Here is a 12,125-nt window from a genome sequence, read left to right on the forward strand (position 1 = left end):
AACAAATTTTAGGTTTTCTGAGAATAGTCATATTTTGAAATATTTGATTGAAAGTATATTTTTTCTTATTACATTAAAGGTATAGGATCTCAAATGGTTTCCTGCAAATGATTTTTTAACTATACACAGTGATGAATCACTGTCAGATGCTTGGAAGCATCAGATTTCCTTTATTTGCATGATTAGTTTAAAAAAATTCTTTCTTAATTTTTCAGAATTTTTCAGAGTATTAGTTGATAATTTTACCTAATCTGAACAAAGGTAACATGGAGTAGTGGATAAAGACCTTCTTCGGAGTCAGGAAAACCTGAATTCAAGCTCTGCCTCACACCCTCTGCAAATCATCAAAATCCTCAGTGCTTTAGACAATTCTCTAGGATGATTACCTCCCGAGAAGATGCTGGCCTGCACAATAGAGGGAATTTCCTCAATTCTTGAGTTCCCAACACCAAACTATTCATGGTCTAATACCTATACCTATTAAATTGGAAATGTTACTTAGTGAAATCTATTTTTTGTCACTCTTTCTCTTCCCTCCCTCCTCCCACCACATTTAGGAATTAGTTCTTCTTCAGTAGCTTGCCTATCCTTTAACAAAGTTTTATTGAACTTGTATTCATCTATAGAGTAAAAGTATTTTAGAAAATATTGCTAATGAGGCATGTGACTAAACAAATGAAGAGAATGCATAGGCCTGTTTAATAGGCCATAAATGTATGTAGTTGGGCTCACTTGTTGAGATATAAATGGGATTTCTTATAGTCACTTGAGTTTGCTATTACTTTTCAATGTTTCCTAGCCCACTATTTAGTTTATGGAATTCTTTACCTGAAATTGTTGGGGCAACAAATCACCTCACCAAAATAAATGGAAAGACAACCATTGTTTTTGATGAGGCACCAATTACACAAGGTAATTTTTGAAAGGTTACAGTTCTTGACATAATCAAAAATATAAATGTGCCATATTAAAAATGTCAGTTCAACAAGATTACTTAGAGGAGCTTTGTGTATCCTGTCTCTAGTATTGGGTTAATATGATCCAGTAGTTACTGCATGAATATGTAATTTTTTACTTGCCTATAATGTTGCCATCTTCTTTCAGGCCCTATTAAGTAGGAGGGAGAAATACATAGAAAGTTTAAGGTGACCGAGCTCTTGATCTTGAAAGGAAATCATTGAGTCAAATTTATAATATTTGAAATTTCTCATTTAGTTAAGATTGATTTGTACATAGGCTACTGACGAATAAAATGAAATTTTCTAGAGCTGACCTTTTATCTTATTTTGCCTTTGCCTGAGATTGGAAAGTTTAGGAATGTGGTTTCAAGTATAGAAGAATTTCACAGAATATATTATATAGTAAATAGTTTTAATGAACTGTGTGTAACAGTAATATCATTTTACAGAAGAAATCTATCCTATTGCTATTTAATTAAAATCTTTCTGCTGATGGAAAGTTCCCTCTCTGGTGTTTTCTTTAATGCATTCATAATGCATCTGTTGGGGCTCCCTTGCTAGAGATATCTTTCATTATAATCCACTTATCTAAGTTTATAATTAAACTTCTAAATGTAAAATTTCTAATGGTAAATTTCCATGGTACTCATTGAAATTTTTCTTTCTCAAAAAAACACTTTAGTTTTAAAAAAAACCCTGATTTAATAATTTGTCCAGTTTGATCAGTATTTGTTAAAAATATCTGACAGGCTTGCACAGATTAGCATTTGTGCTTTTTTTTTTCTTTTTGTAATTGTTTCTTGATTAACAGTGCTTAAGTGCACATTATAAAAACTGAAAAATTCAGGAAAGCAAACAAGTAGAATATATTTCAGGATACCAGAGTTTGGGACTCCCAAGGTATATTTAAACATAGAAGAAAAAATAATGAAAAATACCTTAAAGATGCTATTTTGCAACTTGTTATCTACTAGTCAATTATGTATTAACAAATTTTCTTGAGGCTTATTTGTGACATGAGGTATAATTAATGATCTTCTTTATTTAATTAATTCATTAATTGAAATATTATTTTGCTATTCTGGAAATATCCAACAACATATTAGATTAATTTCTTGAAAAAGCCAGTGTAATCTTTAGCTGATGCATGTCCAAATGCTGAAAGACAGTGAATAAAGAGCAACAAATATTAAAAAAAAGAGAACGGTTAGAAAATAATACAAGCATATAAACATGCTATTACTTATATGTCAACCATAGATGCATTTTCAATAAGTTTCCTTGCAACAGTAGATGCATAATTAATCAAGAGAACTCAAGCCTATATTTATAGTTTAATGGGATAATTTTCCTGACATTAAATATTTAGAATCCTAAGATGCACAAAATATTAATGCGTAATTAAGTATTTTTAATTTCAAAGGTCAACAGTAATTGAGAAGTTGCTTTCATATTATCACATTCCAGTTAGTTTAAGATTTTAATGTTTCATATGTATAATTTTCTTTAAATTAATAGTTAATAAAACTTCACAAAAGATATCTTAAGGTAATCAAGTTCTTCCCCCTGCCTGCAAGTAGAACAATAGCTGCTGTTATAATGATAATAATAATGAGGAGAAAAAGAAAAAAGAATAATATCTAGTTTTAAGATTTGCAAGACACCCAAATATTTGTCTCATTGTATTTTCACAATACTCATGAAAGGTAGGGAATATTCTTATTCCAATTATACAGATGAAGGAACTAAGGCAAATAGAGGTGAAGTGACTTGTTCTGGTTCATATTAGTTTAAAGCTGAATTTGAACTCCTATCTGTCCTCCTGGCTCCAGTACACTATACACTGTGTCACCTAGCTAACAACTGATAGTAGAACCAATTATTATCTTCTGTGACAGTGAGAAATAATGGGATCATAAGATAAGAGATTTAGAGTTGCATTAAGATTGACATTCTTATTTTGAACAAGGAAACTGGCTAAGACTTGCCCAAGATTCCACAGTTAGTAAATATCTGAAATGGAACCCAGGTCTTTCTGAATTTAAACACAGTATGCAAATATTTAAACACAGTATGCCTGTCAAGTACTTTGCTCTATTTTGAAGTGAAAGATTCTGCCACTCTTTATTTGCTACTTTCAATGGAAAATCATTATAAAATCTTTGTAAGTAACCTTCATCACTTCAAAAAGCAGAGGAATACCATTTCCTCTTATACTAATCCTAGTAGAGATATGTGAAGTAATATTTGAATTTTTGTGATTTGAATTTGAATTCAATGATCATTAAAACATGTTTATCGGCTACTTTCAAAGAATAAGGAACCAGTTTTACAGTATAGAGTACAAACACTTTCAAATCTGTTCTGTTCCTCTCTGTTTTTTAAATTAATTATTTTTTCTGATTTCATTTCTAATTTCATAATATTTTAAAAAAAATTTTGAGTTCCACTATGTGCACACCTTTTGATCCACCAGCGTCTCTGTTGCGTCTGTATCACAAGGAGATCATAAAAAAGGGGAAAGGACCCACATGTGAAAAATGTTTGTAGGAGATCTTTTTGTAGTGGCCAGGAACTGGAAACTGAGTAGATGCCCATCAGCTGGTGAATGGCTAAATAATTAATGGTATATGAATGTAATGAAATGTTATTGTTCTGTAAGAAACAATCAGCAGAATGATTTAAAAAAAATAAAAGACTGGAGAAACTTACTTGAACTGATGCTAAGTGAAGTGAGCCAAGAACATTGTACACAGCAACAACAAGATTTTGTGATGATTGACTATGATGGCTTTTTTTCAACAATGAGGTTATTTCAGTCATTTCCAATAGACTTGTGATGAAGAGAGCCATCTGCATCCAGAAAGAGGACTATGGGGCCTGAATATGAGTCACAGCATAATATTTTTACCTTTTTATTATTGTTTCATTACTTTGTTCCCCACTCATTTTTTCCCTTTTTAATCTGATTTTTCTTGTGTAGCATGATTAATGTGGAAATATGTTTGGAAGAATCACATGTTTAACCTATATTGGATTATTTGATATCTAGGAGAGGGTCATGGAGGATAGAAAGAGAGAAAAGTTTAGAAAAGTGAATGTTGAACGCTATCTTTGTATATATTTTCAAGATAAAAAGCAATTATTAATTTTTATTAAAGCTTTTTATTTTTCAAAACATATGTGTGGACAATTCTTCAACATCAGCCCTTGCAAAACCCTGTGTTCCAATTTCCACTCCCTTCCCCCATGTCCTCCCCTAGATGGCAAGTAGTCAAATGCATGTTAAACATGGTAGAAATATATGTTAAATCTAATATATGCACACATATTTATGCAATTATTGTGCTGCACAAGAAAAAAAGAGAAGCAAAATGAAATGCAAGTAAATAACAACAAAAAGAGTGAAAATGCTGTATTGTGAACAACACTCAGGTCACACAGTGCTCTCTTTGGGTGTAGATGGCTCTCTTCATCACTGAACAATTGGAATTGGTTTGAATCATCTCATTGTTGAAGAGAGCTATATCTATCAGAATTGATCGTCACATAATCTTCTTGTTGCCTTAGATAAATGATCTTCTGGTTCTGCTTATTTCACAGTTCATATAAGTCTGTCCAGGCCTCTCTGAATCATCCTGTTGGTCATTTCTTATAGAACAATAATATTTCATAACATTCTTATACCATTATTTATTCAGCCATTCTCTAATTGACGGGAATCCATTCAGTTTCCAGTTTCTTGCCACTACAAAAAGGGCTGACCATTTATCAATTGGAGAATAGCTTGAATTCTTATAAATTTGGGTCAAATCTCTATATATTTTAGAAATGAGGCTTTTATCAGAACCCTTGAATGTAAAAATATTTTCTCAGTTTATTGCTTCCCTTCTAATTTTGTCTATATTAGTTTTGTTTGTATAAAACCTTTTTTAACTTAATATAATCAAAATTATTTGTTTTGTGATCAATAATGATCTTCAGTTCTTTGTTCATAAATCCCTTTCCTCCTCCATATATCTGAGAGGGAAACTATCCTATGTTCTTCTAATTTGTTTATAATATCATTATTTATGTCTAGATCATGAACCCATTTTGACCTTATCTTGGCATATGGTGTTAGATGTGAGTCAATACCTAGTTTCTGCCATATTAGTTTCCAATTTTCCAGTAGTTTTTATCAAATATGGAGTTCTTGTCCCAAAAGCTGGCATCTTTAGATTTGGCAAACACTAGATTGCTACAGTTAGGACATTTTGTCCTGTGAATTTATTTCTTAGCCAGTACCAAATGGTTTTGATGACCACTGCTTTATAATATAGTTTTAGATCAAGTATAGCTAGGCCAACTTTATTTGCATTTTTCATTAATTCCCTTGAAATTCTTGACCTTTTGTTTTTTCTAGAAGATTCACTCTGCTTTAAATGTGCTTTTTGTAAACAACATATTGTAGGGTTCTGGCTTTTAATCAAGTCTGCTATCTGCTTCTGCTTTATGGGAGAGTTCACCCCATTCACATTTATGATTAAAACTATTAATTTTGTATTTCCTGACATCTTATTTACCTTAAATTATACTTTTCTCTTTACTTTTCCCCTTTTCCCTCCCCCTAGTGTTTTATTTATAAACACCACTTGCCTTAAGCAACCTTACCTCTATAGAGCCCCTCCCCCTTTCTTATGCTTTTCTTCTACTATTTCTATTTTCTCTTCTATTAGCCTATTCCTTCCCTTTTCCTCTTTCCCCTCCAATTTTCCTATGAGGTGAGAGAAGTTTCTCTGTCAAACCATATATGTCTAATATTCTCTCTTTGAGCCAAGTTTGATAAGAGTAAGATTCACACAATGTTCAAACTCCTCTTTCCCTCAATTATAATAGGTTTTCTTTGCCTCTTCATGAGATGTAATTTCCATCATTTTACCTTGACTTTCCCCTTTTTCTGATATAATTCCCTTTCCACCTCTAGTTTCTTTTTTATAGTATAACAGTAAAATCAAATTTTACATGTACTATCTATGTATACCCATAACAGAGATACAATTCTCAAGGCTTCTTTTCTTTTTATTTTTTTATGCTTGAGTTCTATATTTGCAGTCAGATTTTTTGTTCAGCTTTGGTCAGCAGAAATAAATTGAATTCACTTGTTTTGTAGAATATCCATCTTCTTTCCTGAAAGTAAATGCTCAGTTTGGTGGGCATTTTATTCTTGGCTGCATTCCGAGTTCCTTTGCTTTTTGTAATATCAGGTTCCAGGCCCTTTGATACTTTAAGTGGAAGCTGCTAAGTCCTAGGTAATTCTTAACATGACTCCTTGGTATTTGAATTTTTTTCCTGGCTTCTCCCAATATTATTTTCTTTGGTTCAATAGTTCTGAAATTTAGCCACAATATTCCTTGGAGTTTTAATTTTGGGGTCTCTTTCAGAAGGTATCCAGTGAATTCTTTCAATGGCTAATTTATCTTCTGTTTCTATGACATCAGAGCAGTTCTCTTTGATGATTTCTTGACAAATAATATCTAGGCTCTTTTTTAACCATGGTTTTCAGGAAGTCCAGTAATCCTTATATTGTCTTTCTTAGATGTATTTTCCAGGTCAGTTGATTTTCCAAGTAGGTATTTTACATTTTCTTCTATTTTTCTTTTTTTTTTTTTTTTTTGGTTTTCCTTTATATCTCATGGAGTCATTCATTTTCATTTGTTCAGTTCTTGTAGGAGAGCTTTGTGTGATGGGGACCAATTTTATCACCCTTTGGGGCTTCATCTGGAGATGATCTGCTTTTAGCCTCCTCAGGGTTTGAAATCTGTTCTTCTCTTTTACCATAAACTATCTATGGTCAGAGTTCTTTTTGCTTTTTTACTCCTTTTTTTTTAAAGTTTGAGATCTGCTTTTAGCACAAGGGAGATTGTCCAAGCTTTCTCCACAAGCAGCAGAGGCTGTGATTATTGACTTCTAGGGTTGGGTGGGCGTGGCTAGGTTTCATGAAATTCTGATGTTTTGGGGTTCACCATTTACCTTTTGTGTTTGTGTTGGGTTTTATAACTTCCCTGCTGATCTACTGGCTTGCAACTAGGGTGTGTAGCTCATACTGCTGTAGTTTCCTCCCCATGGAATCTCTGGTGTCTGCACTGCCCCAGGGTCTGCACTGCCTGCACTGGTGTCTGTGCTCAGCCTGCTTATGCTTGGCCTGCCTCCCTCCATGTTCGATTGAAACAGACCTTTACTGGAAAGCTTTTAAATTCTTTTCCTCCTTTCTTGAGACAATCAGTAATTTGATATATATGTTATATAGGTAGAGATATAAAACATATTCAATATTAGACATGTTGGAAAATATACAAAAATCACATACAAATAAAAAAGTAAATAAGTAGCATGCTTCAGACTATGTTCATATGCGATCAATTCTTTCTCTGCAGGTGGATAGCATTTTCCAGTTTTAGCCCTTAAGAATTGTCTTTGATCATTATGGCTTTGTTATAAAATAGGTTTTATGAGTTGATTCTTATTTGAATACATTTGTATTTGCTGAAGAATAAAAGACTACTAGACCATGTAAGGTAGAATTCAGTTATATTTGCAAAAAATACAGTAAACTTTTATTAAGCTGCTACCATGTACCAACCACTGTTCTAAGTCCTATCATACAAATAAAAAAAAGAAAGAAAGGTAGTCCTTGCCCTTAAGGAGCTAATAGTCTAGTGGGGGAAGACAAGACATAAACATAATCTGAAAAGAAGGAGAGAGCTTCAGTTATTTTGCAGTGAGAGGCATGATTATGATGGAGTAGTTATGTACAAACAGAGCAGCTGGTGCCAAACTGGGACAACTGGAAATTTGAGACCTCTATGAAGGAAGGTTTTGAGAAGGATTTTTCTGTCCCTTCAATCAGAGAGGTCAAAGCAACTGACTATACTGATTGTTAGTACCAAAGCTGAAGTATTCTCCATGATGATGAATTTCCTGGTGATAAGCTGGTGAGAGGAAGAAAAAAAATGATGGTGCTGGTGGTGAGAATGGTTATGTTGGTGGAAATGTCTAAATGTAAACAAAAAATGACACCACAAGTGAAATATACTTTCTACTGTGAGATTAATGTGTACTTTTGGAGTCATTGTCAATGGTATCTCATTGTATCATATCAGTGCTCAAGGGGAGCTATGATGTTCCTTGAGGCATGTATTCTTTTCTTTGGTGCCTATTGCAGAGCTTCCTTATGTCATTCTGTGGGACTCTTGTCTGTGACCTACAATGAGTTCTCTAAGATGTTAGATTCTTGGTATTTTAATGACTATACTCACAAGGTAGGGTTATCAGCTAATCAATTAACATTTATTAACTATTAGGTAGCAGGCACTAGGCTAAGCCATCCTTTTTTATAAGTAAACCTGTTTTCTTTTTCAGTCATGCATTTCACAGATCCATGTATAAGCATATGTATGCATACACATATATGTATAAATGTGTGTATATAAGTGTGTATGCATATATATATTTTTGTATATAGACATGTGTGCATACTTTTTTTGCTCTGGGATCATTATTAGTAATGTGTTTAGACTATGTAGATTGCCTTCCATTTCTCTTTTGCCATTTAGATCTTCTGCAATTTTAATTCTTAAGAGACTGCAGCATTTCATGATTTGTAGCCGTATAACAGGATTAGAAGATTATTGATTTAAAGGCAAATCAAATCAAAAGAATGGGTTTTTGTTTTTCAGAAAACTTGTTGAAAATTCTATACTTCTCCCTACATTTTCTTCCTCTTATTCAGTTTTGGTTCAATTTCTTAGTGTGAATTTGCCACAGCAGTCCAACAAGGTATTTTATCTCCTACATTTTCCATTCCAACTGACAATAATAGTAAAGAATCAGCCTAGATAAGTGCACAAAAGTTTAATATCAAAAAGTCCATCATCATATTTTTAAACATATGCCATGAATACCATCTACAAAGTATGGTAGGGTGGAGATTTGTCAGTGGAAGGAATACCCATGAAATAATTTTCTATTTCCTATAAGAGGTCACACAGACACACAGAGAAAACCTAGTGCAGGGAGGGAAACAGTATTACCTGAAGACAATTTCCTAGGCAAAATATTCTATGCTGAGATGGGTTGCCATCTCAGGAATGTGTACCTAAGTAGGTTTTACATCCTTCAAACTCCTCTTAAATTTGTGCATCATACAAACTCAATGCAGCATTTGAGCAAAAATACAGAGCTATTACATGTAGTAAAATGACTACATTTATTGTGTCTTTTAACATTTACTTATGTACCAAAGTTTAATGGATTTAGGAATTAAGTTATTTTCAGATTGTATCAAGAGGGAGTCAGCACAGTCTCATGGATAAAGTTTGATTTCATCAATCGGAAGACCTTAGGGCTTATTCATAATATGGAATCTTGGGCCAGTTATTTAACCTAGGTGTCACTGCTGTACTTTGAGGTTCCTCACTTATGAAATATAAATAATAATACTTGCCCTCTGCTTTGCTTTGCAGCCTTGGTGTGAATCATTAATGGTTCCCTACTTCTAGAGTGCTTTTTGTCTTTTAGAATAAAGATATAGACACCAAACTGAATGCTCTGGCTATCTCTTTAAATATCTGGGACAATTATTAATTCATTTTAATGGTAGAGAAGATAACTTTTTGTGGTAACAGCTAACTCTGTATCTGCTGTGTTTCCCTCAAATCCCAAACTTTCTTTTTTTGAATTTTGCTATTATCATCCCAGTCACCCTGGTTCATAATATCAGTGTTATCTTCTACTTCTCACTCCATCTATCAAATGCATTTCTAATTCTTGTTGCTTTTACTATCTAAGTATTTCTAATATGCGTTCCCTTCTTTCAATTCACAAATCCATACAATCTTAGTTCATGCCTTTATAATCTCTGACCTTGACTATTATAGTAGGTAGCAGATTCATTTTACACTTCAAATCTTTCCCTATTCCTATTCATTCTATGTGCATCTCCAAAAGTGATATTCATAAGGCAACAGTCTGCCTATATCATCCCTATCCTTACTCAATAAACTTCTGTGACTCCCTATTACTTCCATGATAAAATAAAGACCTTAGTTTAGTATTTAAAGCTATTCATAACCTGTCCCCTTCCCACCTTTCTAATCCTCTTAAAGTTACTTGAATCTCTTCTATATACTTAGCAATCCATTTGTACAGGTCTTTGCATATGATGTTCCAACTCCTGATCCTCATGTCTTTACACTCATACCCCAACTATTCCTGGAATTTTCTGCTCTCACCTCCATTTCAGTATCCCTGGCTTCTTTCACAATTCAATTTAAATCCCACATTATTCAGATGCTTTTCATAACCCTTCTTTTCCCAGCCAACAAATGCCTTCTTGTCTAAGATTACTTTATATCTACATGTAGATATCTTGTATATGTGTGTATATATAGATAGATAGATATAGTTCTTAACATGTTATATACATAGTTCTACCATGTTATCTTCTCCATTAGAGCATAAGATTCCTGAGAGCAGGAACTGTTTTTACCTTTCTTGCCATTCCCAGCATTTAGTACATAGAAGCATTTTAGCAAATGCTTTTTAAAATTGTGAATACACTTTAATGTTGCTTTTTTTCAGAGACAAATTTCTCAGTGATATTTTTGGTCAAGTAATTTATGCTTTATAGCAAAATTTGGGCTATTTTACTTGGGAAATATGCTTGTGTATGGGGCAATTAGAAACACCTTCCTCATTTTGGGGATTATCTGTTCAAGTTAAAGATAGATACTTTCCAATAGAAAAGGAATTATAGTATAATCAGATAAAGCACTGGTCTTGTCAGCAACACATAATGCAAGTCCTGAGTCAGATATTTATTGGCTGTATTAGTCTGGGAAAGTCACTTAACATCTCTTTGTCTCAGTTTCCTCTTCTATAAAAATGAAGAAGTTGAAATTGATAGCTTTTAAATTGGCAGTTCCAAATTTATGATTTTACAATCAATATATTATAGATTTCTGTGATATCAATCAAAGAAGTCTGGATATATGATATATATAGTAAGTGGAATAGTGTGTCAGTTGGCCATCGTGATTTAGTCATCTTTTATGCACAATTACCATGGGATGGCACTACAGAGATATGCATGATTACATTTTCCTATCCATTTAATCGAGGCCATTTTTCCAGACTGAAAGAGCTGTAGTGATAGTATTTTTTGGGTACCCTTTAAATATTCAAGGGCCTTGATGCTAGGAGTACATTTAAGGAGAAATGAAATGCATATAAAACATTTGGCATATTTTTCATAGTTCAAATACCCTTTAAGTGATGGTGAAAACAGAGGCTAAAAGGAGAAAATGTAGCTTTGAGTCTTTTCTGTGTTCATCAGTTTACAGATAAGCTTGCTAATGCATTTTGCAAGCTAGATTTACAATATCTAAGTTGATTTGAAAACTTGGCGGTCTTTGTAATATAAATTATTCATTGCCACTGTGGATGGCACATGTTGTCTGTGTAATATTTTTTATTGTTAGCTCACTCAGTGTTCCCATTTGTGTTATGCAAACAGAGATGTGGTATCTCCAATTTTTCTTGTTTTCTGTCATTTTATTTATAGTAAACTCGTTGCACAACTTCTCAGATAATGAAGATGAGAATGACTATCAATCTTTTCAGAGAACCTGTTTAGTCAGTGTGTGCTTTTTGGGAAAAGGATAATGAGGAGGGAAATGGAGAGGGAATCAAGACACTAAAAATATGTTGGAGTGGGAAGTTTCTTTGGAGGTGTAGTTTGAGGTGGGTTCTTTCAAATTGGAAGAAATCTGCTTCAGATTTTTTTCCCTCAGTATCAGGATCACACTGCTCATTGACACTGCCAATTAGTTTTCTATTAGATAGCACAGATAAAATTCAGTTAGTGAAAGATGAGAGATGATTAAGAAAGATGAAGGCCTAGCTTCTTGTATAGCTAGTGCTATGAAGAGCTAATTGTATGTAGAATGAGGCTCAATCATTAGGATTTTTCTAAACTATTTAATATTCCTAATTATTAAAAATCAGTTTTTCTTGAATCACTCGGTAATATTTAAAAATTTCACTAACCCTACTGTTTCTTTTATGTAGATATTGTCTCCAAGGGTACAGATCACAGTATTCTTAGGCCTTTTTCATCATCTGCCA

Source organism: Sarcophilus harrisii, chromosome 3, assembly GCF_902635505.1.
Source record: "Sarcophilus harrisii chromosome 3, mSarHar1.11, whole genome shotgun sequence".
NCBI classification, from domain to species: domain Eukaryota; kingdom Metazoa; phylum Chordata; class Mammalia; order Dasyuromorphia; family Dasyuridae; genus Sarcophilus; species Sarcophilus harrisii.